Genomic DNA, 19,145 nt, shown 5'->3' with positions numbered 1-19,145 from the left:
AAATTTGACCTACATGTAAACCAATCGATTAAAACCATCAATAAAAAACTAGGGTCACTTTACACAATAAAAGCCTTCCTCACCCCCCCCCCCAGCCAAAATTGCCATAGCTTGCTCTCACCTACTTTCAACACTTCTATATGCATCCCCCTACTCTCTAATCCGAACAAGACTGTACTTAATAAACTCTCAACCTGTTATAATCATATTGCCAGGTTTGCCGGTGGCCTGCCTTTTAAGACACACCACTGCATAAATCTTAACCAGCTTGGGTGGCTTGAACTACCCAGTCTAATCCAATATAACTTGCTGATTATGGCTAATAAAATCCTTTAAATTCCAGATAATACTCTGGCACTTAAAAATCTTGTCACCCCTTATAACAACCCACGACTGCTTTGATCCTCGAACAGATTACTAATTCAGACAATCAAAATTAATAATGCAGACAGTGATTCCCTCTTTGCAAACTCTGCAGACAGAGCCTGGAACTCACTTCCAGCTGATATTACTTTGCTCTCCTCCCTAGGCCAATTTAAAACTAGACTCAAACAACATCTGGCACTAAACTGGCTTTGCCACTGGAACAAGCCTGGCTAACTCTCATTAAGAATGTGAAAAATCTATTAATCAGATTACTGTTGAACTTACCCCTGACTCTCACCAGGGAGTAACTCTAACCTGTTGAACTTGTCTATTCATGTTTGTTTATGTATTCTTTGTCTATACCATATTTGTAATATGTTTTCACTGTTTTTATTGTATGTGCTTACCTTGGAGCTTTTCTCCCTGGGCCTCCGCTGAAAATGGAAATAAATCCAGTCAGACTATCCTGGTCAACAAATGTAAAATAAAATAAATAAATAAATGAAGGTTCTACTTGCTTGATATCTTTCTCTAGGAGCATTTGCCAAAATGCTTAGAAGCCCCCAGTATGGAAAACACTCTGGCATCAGCCAGCTTATATGCAATATGGGGGTAGGTAAATTAAACCTTTGCCTCATAACTACATAATTTTTTAAATGTATGTAGTCTTGCACTGCCATTCCTTTTAATGAGTGGGACCATTGATGCATACCATTCAGATGGTTCATTTACATGTTCAACCGCACCAGGAGCTTGCATACTTTAAGTTCTGCTTCTACTTCCGAGAGTATTGGAAAGCCCAACTTAGTTTGAAAGAGTACATTTCCTATACATTGGATGCTTGAATAGATTCAAAGGTATGTAGTAGGCAAACTATCACCAAGGCCTTTATAAGCCTAGCCAGACAACCCAACCTAATTGTGTCCTTATCTATCATAGGCATTTATTAGTAGGACATAGGTTAGTTAGGGAGTTTCTACAGGTTATGTATATGTGTGCGTTGGGGCGGTATGTTAGTTTGGGTATTACTGTATGCCTCTGTCTATGAGAGACGTGTGGATTAGACGCAGTGTGAATTTCTGATTTCCCATCCAGTGTTCAAGGTTATGCTTAAATAAGGTTGGGGATGGACTTTACATGGACAGTGAGCCTGTTCCAGAGCTTGGGGATCCTCTGATACATATATTTGTCTTGCCAACATGTTTTATTTATGTCACAAGCAAAGTTTAAATATTTGGATCTTGTGTTTCTGATGCTGTCCATTTTGCAGATGTGCAAAAGGTGCATCGGAGTCAGATCTTAGGATGCCTTGTATGCCAGGCATAGATCACCCTCAGTTACCCATAGGAGAATGAATATAGAGATAGGGCTTTAAGGAAGGCTGTATAGGACAATGTGTTTATACCCTGGATTCTTCTGTTAAGGAACTGTTGTGGGCATTCCAACTGTTGCATATTGTTGCACTGGAACGTCCCAAAGCAGGCATTATATTTTGTGAAAGGTCTGATAATGGCCAAAATGTTTGTGCCTCTTTTAACACAGCTCCACAGAGTTTGGCGACCAGCCACTGCTTTACTATCTTCACCTGAGCAATCTGAGGCATCTGTTTGCACGTAGCTTACTTTAGTACAGCACCACCCAGTGGAGGTAAATATTAGCAGCTATAGACGCAAAAGCTAAAGTAGATTTATTTTCCCTTAGAAGCTGCCTCTGCTCTAACTGAGGAGCCCCTTAAATTGCACTTAACTGCTCAGAGAGCACCTCAGCCTGACTTTCTACAGCATTTGCCACTTTAACTGAAATCTCCTAATCCCTAATAGTCTCGTACCCCTTGAGAGCCCCAGCAGTATAGACCCAGCATTAAGCTCCCAATTAAACCACATCCTTCCTCACGAAAGTAAACAAACTTACACCTAGTATTATGGATGGTCAATTCTCTTTTATTTCTCCTGCTAGAATGATTGAAATGGATAGCCTGAGGCAGTGTAGCAATTGCCTCATGTACACTGACAAGCCTCTACTCCTAAACCAGTCAAGCTCAGTTTCTGAGAGATGCATCTATACTAAGAACAGGTTGCAAGACACATACTACACCTCCTACACAAACCACGCTCTCAACAAATAATCCATCATACACAGAGGTGCTCACCAGAAATTTACCTAAACACCAGAGACCTCTGAAACATAAACATGCTACACCTAATACAGTACCTACAGCATGCAATACACATAAATCCACAAGCACAAGTGTTTCACCAAACAAGGCCGTAATGCAAAGCACATCTAAATCAAATTTCTTGGTGATAGGTGACGGTCAGCTGTCTGTCAGGTACCAGGATCTGCCAGATCACACACACACTCAAGTATCTCCACATCAAGTACCATTATGACTCCATCATAGTTCATGTTTGTGCGAATGACTTGAGATGTACCTCACTGGACTATATGAAGACAGACATGACTGAGCTCTCTAAATATGTGTCTCAGACAGGTATGATCCTAGCCTTGAGCAGCATACTACCTTTACTTAAGATATCTCAATATAAACAAAAATTATTGACTTCAACAATTTACTTAGTTTCTGGTGTCATTTGAAGGGATCAAGTACCTAGTAACAAAAACAAATAAGGCAGCCAAGCACGGCTTAAAATCATTAATTAAAACAAAGGTAAGCGCTTTCGTACAGATACACTGCACTTCATCAGACCAGGTCTGATGTTTTTATTTTTATAGGGATCCAGTACCTGTCAGCCTGAAATGCTATAAAACTGCACTCACTGGAAGCAGCCCTCACCTTAGAAGATGCTGACATCTGCTGGGTTATAATGCCCACACATTTGCTGGTTATAGGAGGCCTTTGTGAGGTCCAACTAGACTAAAAACTTCTCTGAAGCCAGTTACAACTGAATAATAATAATTTCATAGTCCCTCCTCTCACTGATGGCATGGAACCCTATACTGGGATTTACAACAAGGCCTTACATAAGCATCTATACAAATGTATTGACTCAGCCATACCTGATAGGATCAAAACAAGATCCTCAAGAAAGAACAAACCTGTCTGTTGGACATCCACCATTAACAGGTTATACAATAAGAGAAAAAAATGCTATGCAAGAGCAGGAAGGAACAGTCTCTGAATTAGAAGCATTCCCTCCTCAGCTTAAACAAGAAATAAGAAACATCATAAGACATTCTAAAGCTAACTATGAATCCAAATTAGCCTCTGTTGCTAAGGATAACCATAAGGCCTTCTTTTGCTATGTCAGAAACCTTAAAGGAAATATCCAGATTTGCGCAGAACTGATTGTTAATGGCACAACATATACTGAACTCACAGAAATAGCCAACCTGATAGCTGACAGGTTCAGTTAAAACTTCACACACATACCCGTCCCTGCCACATATCCCCCAAAGCAGCCCTACCACGTGCCCTCCATCTAATATCTCCAAGGAGCAGGTAGCAAACACTCTCTTCAAAGCCAAAAACACAGCCTCTATGAGACCTGATAATATCCCAAGCTGTGCTGTAAATGGATTAAAACAGGAACTAGTTGCGCCACTGGGTACTCTTTTTAACCACAGTCTAAGCACTGGTTTTGTGCCTGTTGAATGGAAAACAGCACAAGTCATCCAGTTACATAAATGAGGTGCCTCCACAGAACCTGGGAACTATAGATCCCTACGCCTGACCAGCCTCATCTGCAAGGCTATGAAAAGAATAATCATAGACCTTATCAACAAAGATATAGGAGACCTCCAAATGCTTGACCCAACCCAGTTTGGTTTCATTAAAGGGGCATCCTGCCTCTTCAACTTGGTGGACTTCTTTGAGACAGCCATCAAAACCCTGGTCAAAGGCAAATCCATGCAAATGGCCTACCTGGGCCTGGCAAGGCCTTTGACACTATTCCCCACTCAGGTTTCATTGATAAACTCACACAGCTAGAGATCAAAAATCAAAGAAAGAGTATAAGGTGAAGGACCAGATCAGAAGACAAGAAATGTAAAAAATGCATAAATATAGTTGCAAATATAGAACACTTCTGGAAGAACCTCACGTGAAGCAGAGCTCCTTGCAAACTCTATTTAAGTGTAAGTTGGATGATTGGATGGTAAACAGCAAATTCAAACTGGAAGTTTCACCTGTGTCCCTCTTGGACAGGGACAGTAGTTGTTGACTTAGTTCCACTTAATACCTCAATATTCTTGGGAACAGGGGTTGTACTTGGATAGGCCTTTAAGTGCCCTAGGGCCATTAGCCTAGTAACCTCCTATGGTTGTATGATCCTTTGACATCCTTGGAACTAGATGCCATGTACTTACTTATATTTTAGGTCAGTACCTCTGCTATTTTTCATAATTTTTATGGGAATTTTTAACTTTCAGGTGAGTTACCAAATGGCTGAGGTAGATGGGACCTTGTCTTAATACCACATACAATAGATAACACATCCAGAGAGCAGCAACCGCCTTTCCCCCAAGTCATGTAATATATTGTCAGTACTGGAACATGAATCAAAGCACATGATTTGAAAATAGTATCCAGAGCCTTCTTATTGTCAAAGTACTAACACTGTAGCCAAGTAGCATTTTTGAATCTGTTCTCCATTCCACAACTGGAAAATATTTGGGGATTTGAAATTCAAAATTATGCATGAGCCATGTTTATAACCATATTGTTTCATATGATTATCTTAATAAATGCTTGATATCAGTCCTCATAAATGCAAATATTGTTTTACATTTTAGACTGTCATGTGAACCTGCTATATTTCAGAGGAATATGCAGAATTTATTAAATATGTACTGCATGCTACCATGGGCTCATGACCTTATTGTGGTGGTGGACTGGGATTGTATGCTTTTAAATCCCTTAGACGTATGTTTTCATCTGGAGCACTGTACTATTGGTAGGGATACCATGTTACCATGGGACAGAGTGGATATGGAATACAGATGTGGTGAAATCTTTAACTATGGAATACTTATTTCATAAGAATAGAAAACACGTACATAGAATTCTACTACTGCAAGGATTTATTCATTAGATATACATATATTCAGTACAACTTCAGGCACATCCTGTTATGTAATCATATAACATCCTTTCTTTCCACCCATTACTGCTTGAACTTCTTCACTGTGTAAGATAATATTTATATTAGCATATACTTTAGTTTGAATCCACGACTGGAGGTAAGTAGTATAGAACCATTGCAGCATCATTGCTACTTAGGAGATGTGAAATGTAGAATCTCAGAAGGAACATAATTAAAACTAATTTGAGCATCTACTCTATGGCTGACATATTAATGTGAATAATGAATGTAAAATTAAATAGGAAATGAATATTTAGGAAAGAAAATAGGATACTGAATAATGAAAGTGTCATTATTAATTAGGCTTAGACTACAAGAAAAAGACAGGAATACAGTAAGGGAGCTAAAATGTCATATGCAGTAAACTATCTAATGAAAAGGAATCACACAAAATGTTATGGAAAATTAGTTCAAAGAACAAAGTGTTGCATTTTAATATTATTTTAAAGTAGGCAATATAGTGTATATCATTACAAGCTGCAGCAACTTGTGATGATTCCATGAATCAAAACTATTTCACAGTAACTTAAATTTGGGACACATTAGTAGAGCTCGATGCTATATGAAACACTGATAAGGATGACAAAATATGTGTTTATGATGGCAAACACAATAGTCCAAATGTTATAGTAAGGGTCATGGAATGACATCAGTTTTCTTGAGATGCAATGAATCTCTAAATACTTCTAATGCTGAATATACAAAATTGAACCACTATTTCACATTTTGCCATGAATACTGCAAAAAGGGAGTCATGAAGCCAAAGCACTATGTAGAAGTGGATAAGTGAGCAGCAATTATTTTTATTTTTATGCAATAGCATGCTACCATATACTTTAAGTAATAATTAGCATCATTCATTTAGTACAGTGATTTTCAACCTTTTTCATCTTGTGGCACACATAAACAAATTACAAAAATCTTGTAGCACACCAAAAAATATATTACATTTTTTGCCAAACTGACAAAAAATGGGTATAATTTTGATTGATTTAAAATGTCTTTTCCTTTGTTTTACTTACATTTAATATTTAATGAGACATCAGAGCTTGATGTTGTTTTAGAATGTGTTCTGTGCGAGGTCAAATTTTAGACAGGCATACTCTTAAGTTGTCTTCCAGAGTTTCCAGACACAATCTATTCTTGTTCTTAATATTATTCATTATGGAAAAGCTTGATGTGCACAAATATGGCATGGAGAAAAGAAGTGCTTCTATTGTTTTTTTGTAATATTGGGAAATTCACTTTTAAGAAATAACCAAATTGGAGTAATATCTGTTGTTGAATGTTTAAGTTTTAATTGTCTGTCATTTCTTATCTCTGTTAACTCATCCTCTTCTGTAATATTTAAATTTTCCAATTTGCATGCACATAAGACAAACGGATTACTTATCCAGTCCAAGGATGATATGTCAACTGAGGGAAAATATTTTTCAAAATTTGTACTAAGTAATCTTAAAGTTTGTAAAATTAGATCTATAAGATTTCCATCCAATTTGCACCTTTCTGTTAGCTCAAACATTTCTACTGCATTTTCTCTTCTGATTCTTTCTTCCGAAAGCATTAGTTTTTCTTTGAAAGCATTAATTTTACCAGTGGAAGTAAGAATATTTTTATGCTCTCCTTGCATACTTTTATTAAATGTGTTCAAAGATTGAAGTAAATCAGTAAGAAATGCACCCCTATTGTACCAAAGCCCATCACTGAGAAAATATGTTAACTGAGTTTGTTGAGTTGTCCAAAAGTTAGAACTTCCTCTTTTATTTCATAAAATCTTGATAGAACTCGACCACGAGATAACCACCTAACTTCTGTATGCAGTAAGAACTGTGTGTGAGAGGCTTCCAATGTGGAACATACTGCTGCAAACAATCTCAAATTTAATGACTTGCTTTTTATATAATTAACAGTTGTGGCAGTCTTATTTAGTACTTTTTTCAGCTCAGGTACCGAAGATTTTGACGCTAGTACTTTTCTGTGGAGGAAACAATGAGTGAAAATAATTCTTGGATTCTTTTTTTGAGCCAGTGTAACAAATCCTTTTACACTTCCTGACATAGAGTAGGCACCATCCATACAAATACTGATGTAGGAATCCCAGCACAAGTTATGACAACTGAAGGAATTATCAACAACATCAAAATGTCTTGGCCCTTCATTGTTTCTGGGAGTGGTTGACAAAATAAAAACTTTCTATAATCACTTTTTTATAAATAAATCTACTTAATGCTAGAAGTTGAGCTTTGCCAGTGATTTCAGTTGATTCATCCAGCTGAATAGCAAACATATTTAATTTGATTTAAACTGTGCTAGTGTGTTATTTGCTAGTAATTACAGGTGTTGGGGTAGCCAAATTCTTTGATTTCCTGTCCTTGCCTTTTTAAGTGGTGCATTGTGAAATTTTTATTGCTTAAAAACCTCAGCTTTGGCCAGCTAAGAACTTGGTTATATTCAACTGGACGTATAAGAGAATTTAAGTACCTTTATCTGCACTTTTTTTAAAAAAAATACAGTATTTAATTTGATTTAAACTGTGTTGAAGGAATATTTAACTCAAGTGGCAGTTATTCTGCTCTTTAATAACTTGAACTGAAGCTAGTGTGTTATTTGCTAGTAATTACAGGTGTGGGGGTAGCCACATTCTTTGATTTCCTGTCCTTGCCTTTTTAAGTGGTGCATTGTGAAATTTTTATTGCTTAAAAACCTCAGCTTTGGCCAGCTAAGAACTTGGTTATATTCAACTGGACGTATAAGAGAATTTAAGTACCTTTATCTGCACTTTTTAAAAAAAAATACAGTATTTAATTTGATTTAAACTGTGTTGAATGAATATTTAACTCAAATGGCAGTTATTCTGCTCTTTAATAACTTGAACTGAAGCTAGTGTGTTATTTGCTAGTAATTACAGGTGTGGGGGTAGCCACATTCTTTGATTTCCTGTCCTTGCCTTTTTAAGTGGTGCATTGTGAAAATTTTATTGCTTAAAAACCTCAGCTTTGGCCAGCTAAGAACTTGGTTATATTCAACTGGACGTATAAGAGAATTTAAGTACCTTTGTCTGCACTTTTTAAAAAAAAATACAGTATTTAATTTGATTTAAACTGTGTTGAAGGAATATTTAACTCTAGTGGCAGTTATTCCCACCCACCCTCCCTGTTTTTGTTTTGGTGTTAATCTTGTTGGCCTTGAAACTGCCTGCCCCTCAGCCTGCCTCTGGGCCCATCTCATTTGCTCACTCAACTGAGTGCAGTGAGATCATATTCTGATTTCAGGCACTCCTACTGTGTACAAAGAGAGCATCTGGGAAACAGACAAAAAAGAATTAAGCTTATTTCCTGCCTTTCCTGTTAAGTGGTATAGACTATTTGTAGGCTTCTGAGCCCCCAGGCCCTTCTGTGTTTGAGGGAAGCCTTCTGGCTTGTTTTTTTTTCTTATAACTAGCCAGTTTTCTAGTTTCAGCACTCAAATCTGTTTCTTTGATCTCAGCACTTGTTCAGATAAAAAAAAAAAAAAAAAAAAAAAATAATTTATCTGCTTTTACTGTACTTGTGTTTCTACCTACTTCATTTTTCTTTTGCATCATCTTAAAAATACTCAATTGTATTTATTACTGCTTGGTGTAACTCATTCTAAGCCTTTTGGTTTAAACACTTGGGCTTCGGACCAGTTGTTTTGCACTGAGAGGGTTTGTGGTCTGCACTGTTGTGGCAGAACAGGTAGCTTACATCCTTCTAGGTTGGGAACTGCTGATTGAGGGCTCAGTGTCTGTTATTCTAAAAGTGTATTAATTCTGGTTTAAGCACTTGGGCTTTCAGGCCAGTTATTTTACATTAAGAGGGTTCGTGGTCTGCACTCTTTTGGGAGGAGAGATTGGACTCTGCCCTTCTGAGCTGGGAATTTCTGGTTAAAGGCTTATAGTGCATGCATATCTGAACTGCTTCTTACCAAAGTCGGTGCGCCTTGTTTGCTGTGGCATAGACTAGATTCAGGCCTGCTGGATCTTGCCTTGTTTGTGTAACTTGAGCACTAATCCAGACATTCTCTAAAGTATTCAATTGTATTTATTACTGCTTGGTTGTAACTTGATTAAAGTGTAGCTATCATTTTAAGTCTTTTGGATTAAGCACTTGGGCTTCAGACCAGTTGTTTTACATTAGTAAGGTTTGTGTCAAGCACTGTGGTGGCAGGACAGGTAGCTTTCATCCTTCTAAGCTGGGAACTGCTGATTGAGAGCCCAGTGTCTAAGGGTATTAGTTCTGGTTTAGGCTCTTGGGCTTCAGGCCAGTTATTTTACATTAAGAAGGTTCGTGGTCTGCACTCTTGTGGGAGAAGAGGCTGGACTCTGCCCTTCTGAGCTGGGAATTTCTGGTTAAAGGTTTATAGTGCCTGAATATTTGAACTGTATCTTACTGAAATTGGTACACCTTGTTTGCTCTAGCATAGACTAGATCCAGGCCTGCTGAATCTAGCTTTGTTTATATGCTTGTTGTTTGTTTGCTTGTTATTTCCCTGGAAGCTAATTCCACCTAATACACGGCTTCTCAGTGCTTCTGTGGATCACTAGTGATATCTGCATTGATTACTGTACTAGTTCTTTGTTTCACTTGAAAGAAAGTTACTGTTTGTCATTTTTGCATTTAGTTAATTGTAACACATTGCACTCAAGTTACCTGGCACTTGCTCACTAAAGCAATTATATAAGTCAGCACTAAAAATTAAAAGCACTACACCCTCACTCCCCACTGGCCCTTGTTTTCAATTATTAAGGAATTCCCAATATTATTCTAGCATGTCCAAAGGTCAGTTGTCAATCTCCTCTCCGGTCCAGCTGGTGAATCTGGGAATCTTGAGGCAATGTTATAACTGCCTCATGTACACAGACAACCCTCTCCTCCTCCCACATAACACAAATACTTGCGAGAGATGCAGCTATTTAGCCAAACTGGAGGCTGAGCTCTCTATACTCAGGACTGGCAAGACCAGACAGGACGAGAAGGCAACTACACACACCACAAAACCAGCCTCACATAATGCTACCACACCACTGAATCAAACACATAAACACACAAAGACATACTCGGAGGCTCTGAGTAAAAATTTACCTAAACAGCAGAGGCCTCCAAAGCAGACACCCAAACAACTGCTACCTCAAGACACCCCACAAGCAACGCATAAACCACAAAAGCAGTGTGCAAAGCAGTCACAGCCCTTAAGGCCAAATACAACACCAAACATACTTGTCATAGGTGATAACATAGTCAGACACACTGACGTCCCACTCACCAGGCTGAACAAGGAGAGGGTCACAGTAAGCTGCCTATCGGGCGCTAGAATCCGCCACATAACACAAGCACTCTGGTCATGCCACGGCAAGTACAAATATGACACAGTCATTGTCCATGCTGGTGTGAACGACCTGAGACGTACCTCCCTGGACTACATGAAAAGAGACATAGAGGAGCTCTCTGATTATGTAGCCCAGGCAGGTATGACCCTGACCCTGAGCAGTATCCTTCCTTCACCAAGAATGATGCCACAATATAGAGACAAGATGATCAGCTTTAACAATTGTCTTAATGTCTGGTGTCATTCAAAGGGGATCCAGTGTCTGTCTGCCTGGGATGACATGCTTGACAAGCCACGCTGCTTCAAGGGACGGCTTGCACCTGTCACCCCTGGGATTCCGGATATTGGCTAAGGCTCTTGCCACCCCCATAGTGCCTTTTTTAGGCAAGGCTCAAATTCTAAACCTACCACCCTAGAAAACAAAAATGGGAAGAAACTGAGGGTAATGCTGCTCAATGCCAGAAGTCTAAATCTCAAAATGCATGCACTTGAAGGCCCTTCTCAGTATGGAGAACATCGATGTCTGTGCTGTAACTGAAACCTTGTTCAAGGCTCCTGAGAGCACCCTGGCACTATTAGGTTTTACCTCATATCATGCGTTCTGGCCCCAAAACCCGGACCACACCACAAAAGAAGGGGGTGTATCCATATTCATAAAGGATACCCACACCTCCAGGTTGGTGGCAATGCACGAAGCTTTGAAAACCATCCAGGTGCAACTAACCATAGGCAAAACTGCTCTACAAATTGTAGCATGCTACAGGCCACCCTCTCAAACTCAGGAACCCCACACAGCCTTCCTGAAGACACTGGAGGGTATAAATGTATCTCCAAACAACATCATATTGGGTGACTTCAACTACCCGAATATAGACTGGGAACATTACTTAAGCCCTAACTTTCTAGCCCAAACGGTTCCTGGAGTTCATAAATTTAAATGCCATGGAACAGCTAGTCACTGTTCAGACGAGAGGAGAAAATATACTAGATCTCATTATCACAAACATGGGGACAAAATGCTCCACACCGGAAGTATATCCCTCATTGGTGAGATCTGATCATAAACTAATCTCACTGGAAATCCACATCCCGCCCCCACCCCAAACAAAAAAGACCACAGTGAAGAACTTCTCTAAAGCAAACTTCACACTACTCAAGACTGGTGTGGTATCCTTCAAGGCCCCTGAGCCAGTGGAAACCACAACCCAAGCTGCGGAAGCCCTTACAAATGCCTTCTATGAACACCTCCAGGACTGCATGGATCAGGCAATCCCAAATAAAACCAAGACTCTTTCCACAAAGGGCAAACGTCCAGTCTGGTGGACCCCAGCCAGTAACAAACTTTACAATAAGAGGAGAAAGCTATTACATGATAGAACAAAATCCATAAAAGGGAAGTCACCCCTGATCATTCTTAGTAAAAAAATACGAGCACTCATAAAATCAACTAAGGCCAATTTTGAGAGAAAAATTGCCATGGATTCAAAGGACAATCATAAGGCCTTTTTCAGCTATGTTAGGAACCTGGGTGGAAACTCCCAGATATGCTCAGAATTAGTCCAAAATGATACAAAAATCACTGAACCCACAGACATTGCCAACATACTGGCAGACAGGTTCAGTGCAAACTTCACCACCCTCTCCCCCCCAAAGGAGAGATAACTATCCCAGCAGAGTGTAGCCTCCCAGACATCTCAAATGCGCAGGTGAATGCTGCTCTCTCTAAAGCTAAAAACACAGCATCAATGGGACCAGATGGTGTCCCCAGCTGTGTGCTACATGAGCGAAATGAGGAATTAAACCCGCACATAAGGCAGCTGTTTAATCTCAGCCTTACCACAGGATACGTGCCCAAGGAGTGGCGTACGGCAACTGTGGTCCCACTCCACAAAGGCGGTGCCTCTGACCCTGGTAATTACCGCATAAGCTTAACAAGTCTAGTCTGCAAAGCTATGGAGAGGATCATAATGGAGCTCATAAACAAAGATATAGGGGACTTGCAGACATTGGACCCGACCCAGTTTAGGGCAGATCATGCCTTTTGAACTTGGTTTGAAACAGTCACCAAGGCTATTGATGAGGGAAAGGCAGTCCATACAGCCTACCTTGACCTTACACAATACCCCACTCGGTATTGTAGAAAAACTTACCAGCTTAAATGTAAACCCATATGTCACAAGATGGGTTGCAAACTGGCTTAAGGACAGAACCCACAGGGTTAGAGTTGCTGGCGCTATGTCAGACTCGCGGTGTCCCACAGGGCTCGGTCCTTGGCCCCTATTGTTCGGCATCTACTTCTCAGAAGTACAGGCCAACATGGGAGGACTTTGGCTGACAAAGTTTGCAGACGACTGCAAACTGGGCCATAGTGGAAAGTGCATCGGACACGGATATCCTTCAGAAGGGACTCACGGAAACAGATAGCTGGTGCCAGAGCCATGGCCTGAAGTTAAACGCCAAAATGTATAGTCATACCCTTCGGGAAAAACAAGGTAACCCCAAGCTACCATATAGGTGGCAATCCACTAAGCACAGAAGAGGTTATCAGGGACCTGGGGACCCAGGTTGACAGTGGCCTTTCTTTTGACACTCACATTGCTAAAGTGGTTAGAAAGACCTTCTACATTGCCCACCTGATCATGAAGGGATTCACTTCCAGATCTAGTGAGGTCTACTCTTCACTTATCAGACCAATGATCGAGTACAATGCCCCATTCGGGATGTATCGCACCCGACATCTGCAGCAATTGGAGAGACCCCAAAAGTTCCTCACCAAAAGGATAAAGGGATTCCAAAATATGCTGCCAGATTGAAGAAACTCCAGCTCTATTCAGTTGCATACCGTCTGCTCAGAGGTGACATGTGCCTGACATACAAGGCCATGTCCAACCCAGAATTAATGGACATGCTCCACCTCAAAAAATCCAAATCCACCAAAACCACTAGAGCAAGCGACTTAAAACTTAGCACGGATATAAATAGGACGTGCTGGAGGGATAGATTTATCACTCAGAGACTCCCTATGCTGTGGAATAAAATCCCGGTCCATGTGAGGCAGAGCACCTCGCTGGCTCTGTTCAAGAAAAATCTTGACCTGTGGATGGGAGATCGTAGGTTTATCCCGGGAATCATCTCTGTGTCACTGCTGGACAGAGGCACAACAAACTAATGGGCACAGTATTTTTTCATATAAGGGGTGGCGTAAGCCACAAAAATTTGGGCTAGGCTTATAAATGCCTTAGGGCAGATAGCCTAGTATAAACCTATGAACCTATGAACCTATGAGATATCACTTGCAACTCAGTATCTTGGTACAAATCCTGAATATGCAGGCAAATGGTGTTATCTGACATTGGAATTTTTAAAACCTCTTTTTCATGTTCTTCACCAAACATGATAGTTACAATTTTATGGCATGCTGCTAAAATTGCAAATTCTGCAACTGTGTGAGATTTCAGTTTTTTAGCAACAATTTCTGCAATTGTGTAACTTGCTTCATGGGCTTTTTCTGATACCGTTACAAATTTAGTCCATTGTTTTGCTTGATTAGTGTTATCCAGTACAAGTCTTTTAAAATATTCAACCAGCTTTTTGCACAAATGAGAATGTTTAGTTTGCAAATGTCTTTTTAATTTACTTGGAACCATAGCTTTGTTTGCTAATTTTTCACCACAAATTACACATGTGGGACGTGATGGATTGTCTTCACTGGATATAAAGCCAAATGACAAATAATCATCATCATAATGACGAACAATAGTTTTTAATTTAGCTTTAAAAGAACCAGTGCCAATTAGGGTACTAGATGAGGTATCAGCTGTTGATGTGCTGGGGCTGGGTAAAGCGACACTTGAAGTACTACCATCACTTTCTTCACTCTATTCTAATTTTCGTTTTTTTTTTTATTATAAACCTGTCCATGTTAAATTGAATGTTTTGAATAAAAATAAAAAAAATACCTGAATTTAAAAAATAATAAAAAACAAACTGTTACCAGTCAAAACTAAACTGGTGAAATGAAATAAATCTTACACAATTTCAACCATTTCACCATTCGTACATTTCTATGCATACAAACTCCAAACTTCCAATGCACATTAAATCTCATCCCTGATAACGTTATGTTTTGTAAGCTTTGCACTTGCATAAAACTAAAATGTCCAAATCGTGCGTCTTATTTTTGGTCCATTCCTCATAAAACTTGCGTTTTTCTGTCCAATTATTGAGGATTTAAGTCACTAAGTAATATTAAATAATGACAGACATTTCAGTTTCAAACTTCATATCCTTCAGAAAATATATAATAACATAAAACCTGTCATTCCGGCAACTTTCTAAGTTTATAAGAACAATGTTTAACATCTGTCCCTATTTTGGGCCTTTGTGCTCCCATTGTTAATATAGCTTTGCCCAGATTTCTTGCTGAAAGTCAGCACTTGCGAGACTGATGCAAGTGCACCCCACCTCACAAACACACACCTGAAAAGAGAAAAACACTTTTTTTCAGGACAGTATTATCACTTCAGATTTGCTGGAGTTGATTCTTTAATCACATTTATCTCACATTCAGCAGCACATCACTTGAATGTTTATTTGAAGTTACTGTTGTACAAGACCAAAAACACAGCACCATCTGCAAGCAAGAAATATGCACTGCCTAAGTCCTCACAATGGGCACCGTTCCAATCTAAAGAATCTGTGAAAATCAGAAATAAGTGGTAACAAGATACATTCTTGGTGGAATCTAATACATGTCTGTTAAATGAACTGAGCTTAATGCACAATATATGAACACAAATGGGGCAGAAAGTTGTGGGTTCTGCTCCTGATATGCAGACAGATTGCTGATACTGTGGTGCACTTTAAGGGGAAATGGGAGTGCTGTATTCCTGATGGGGGTGCTGTATTCCTGAGTGTATTGGATGAGATGCCCAATAACTATTAACCTGTTGTTGGTTGCCAGCCATTCCCTGTTAAAATATTACCAGCTTACAATGTTTTTTTTTTTTAGGCAATTTATTCTTCATGGGCAGCAGCCACTGAATCTGTAGATGAAACACTGAAATGTAAAGTCATTTGCCAGCAACGGTGCTTCCATTAGTTAAGATATCTTTAATGTAGAATTATTTGGATGACTTTTACTTCTGCACAGATTGTGCATATTCACTGATATTGGTGGATTGCAATGACAGAAGTTTGAGTGACCTTTTATAGTTGAAATTTTCTGAAATGGGCAGTTTTGTCATTATCGATTCATACATTTTGTTTCGTTACTTACTGGAAAAATATTCAAAACTACAAATTGAAAACACATTCTAATAAGTGGTCCTGTATTGTAAATTATACAAGGAATATAATTTAATGCAATCAGCAAGGTGAATCAAAGAACACATGCATGTATACATGGCCATAAAAATATGTGGAAGGTACCTGTGGTTGAAAACAGCCCAAAGGTAAACTTAATCTGCTACTAGTCAGGTGCATTTTCCATGAAGGTGGGTTTCAATCCAGCTTCAATGAATTTGAGGTTCAAAGCCTGTGAAGTTTGCTGTTGTTTATGGTAAGTCTGTTTTAATTGTGAGATTGTATTGTTTTGGTTTTGCACATGGCTATCAGTGTATGTGGTGTAAAATTTGAAGTAAAAGGGTGTGAGCATGAGAGTTTATTACTAAGTCATAAAGTGAATGTCAGAGTGGAAAATTCAAACAGTGTATAAGGAGGAGATTATGTAGAGAGGGGCGAAGGAAAAAGGTATTTGTTAGAGGTAATAAGTGAGGTAGATATGGGATGCAGGGGAAATGATGAGTGAAAGCAAGATTAAAAGTGAGGGAAAAAGAGTGACAAAAATGAAAACAAGGAAAATAACACAATGGATGTGCATAGGTATTAGAGAAAAAGGAGCTGAAACTTTAGCCCGGAAAGCAGCAAGTGCAAAGCCAGGAGTCAGAGAGGAATTCTTTTAGTTACAGCTTAATTAAATGTTTGAGTTATATTGCCCTGATTGAAGCAGGGATTGTATTCCAGACTTTCCCAGCACAGTTTGAGTACAGACTTTGACCATAGTTTTTGTACGGCTATACATATAATTTTGTGTGTGGCAAATGAGATGCAACACTTTTCCTGTTTATTTCAAGTTTGACTTCACCATGTTTCACAGAATTTCTTTTTCATGCAAAAAAAAAAAAGCAAATATAATTAAGGAAGGTTCAAGCATGGATCACAGAATATAAGGATATATCTTCTCAGATATAAAGCTTGCTCAGTTACAGTACCAGGTGAGATGTTTCAGAAATATAATCTCCTGTCAGGCAGGCAATATAACTTATTTAATACCAGCGCTGTTTTCATTAGAGTATTTCATCTTATTTGACCTTTGAGAAATACAGGCAGGCCTTCACAAGAAGCAATACAAACATTAATGCGATATATACCGTTGTAATTATGCATACTTCAACCTGTATATCAGTACCGTACACAGTACAATTAATTATGGACAAAAGTGATAGTGTGGAACAACGTGCTGTCTTGCATTGCTGATGGCCTGGATTTCATTAGCTGTCTGGTGGCTAAAGGTCAGTTTGGGATGTGAGACTGACCCTGTCCCCTTGGGTTAGAGTGGATTTAAGACTCATTGCTGATGTCTGGCAAATAGTGAAACCTTGTGGGATATTGCGGCATACTTGAAAAAAAAACAGGCATATCCCAGTTTAACATCAACCTCAGCATTTCAGGATTTTGCTTCATTACAATCATAGTTCAAAGTCTTCTCAACTTATTCATCAACAGCTCCATGGTATTTAGCCAAGCATCTAAGCAGCCATCTAAAAAAAAAAACAAAATTTGCTTTTTTTCTTGCCATTTGATTTTTTTATTCATTTTTGCCATTTCATGCTAAAAATTTATAACATTTAAAAAAAAACAAAAAAAGTTAAAAATAAAAGTAAAACATAATTAATGTGAATGAGAAAATATATTGTCTCATAATTTGTGAAATATGAGTGAATATTTGTGAATGAATATGAGATAAATTATTTAAATAATATGAATGATCATAAATATGCAAAATAATTAATATATTATGAAAATAAATAAACAATAATGCAATGCAATGCAGCAATAAAATATAAAAAAAAACCAACCAAAATAAAATGCCAAAACAATAAAAATGCATAAATCACTTACTTTCACACAAACAAGCAACAGCTTTCACATTGTTATTCAAGCAGCTTTTCTTACTAAAGTCACACAAAAACAAGTGTGTCACACAAAACAGTGCAAAGTCCAGTCAAAAGCAAAGTCCAAGCAAAGTGCAAAGTAAGCCTGCACCAAGGATAAAGGAAGGGAAGTGCAGGCAGTGCAACAGTGCAGGAGGCATGCAAAAGTGCATGCATGGCAGGCAATGCAGCCATGAAAAGGCCTGTGCCTGCAATAGCATGTTTGAAACACAATTCAATGCACTCAATGAATCCATTGAAATGCATGTATGAAAAATGATTGTGAATTTAAAAAATGAAAAGGGAGTAAAGCAAGCAGCAAATAAAGTAGTAGTAAAATGTACAAAGCAAAACTAAGTAAAACATGGCCAAAAAAAAAAAAAAACAAAAACAGTTTAAAAAATGCCAAATATGGAAAATGCTAAAAAAATAAAAAATAAAAAAAAAATAAAATTTTTTTAAAAATAAAAAATTTTTTTTTTACTTTTTTTGCTGCAGTTTAAAAAAATAAAAAAAAATAACTGGCAATAAAAAATAATAAAAAAAATATAAAAAAATATAAGGGAAAAAAAAAAGGATAAGAAATATTTGGGTGGAAATCTGTGCAAGCAGGGGAAGGCTAAGGTGTGGAAGAGTTAGTATGTGCTAGTGGGCAATGACTAGTAAATATGCATCAGCAGGCAATGGCAGGCATAGGCATAGAATGCTAATCAGCACCAGGCAGCCCTAGTGCTGGAATATGCCCTGCTTAGCCTAAGTGTAAGCTGCCATGTGGCTGTGTGTTGCCCAGTGTGTAGCAGCAGTGGAGTGGGTGGTTTGTATTTGGCTTAGCAGAGCTGTGCAAATTAGTGGTTTGGTTAGTGCTTTGCAGCGCTAAGCAAGGGGGTGGTGAGCAAACCTGTGGCACTTTAAGCAAAGGAAAGGAAAGCAAAAAAGTGCTGTGCACATTTGGGAAAAAAAAAAAGGTGGCACACTGGAAAAGGCAGGAAAAACCAGCATCAAAAGGAAGAAGGCAATGGGTCAGGAAAAAGCAGGAAGGCAGGGGGAAACAGACAGCTAGCATCAAAAAATTTTACACAACTAAAGCATAGGCAAACACCACAGGCAGCAGCCAAGC

This window comes from Protopterus annectens, chromosome 5.part0 (assembly GCF_019279795.1).
Source record: "Protopterus annectens isolate FY-2018-M chromosome 5.part0, PAN1.0, whole genome shotgun sequence".
Classification (NCBI taxonomy): Eukaryota; Metazoa; Chordata; order Ceratodontiformes; family Protopteridae; genus Protopterus; species Protopterus annectens.
Note: the sequence above shows the minus strand (reverse complement) of the source record.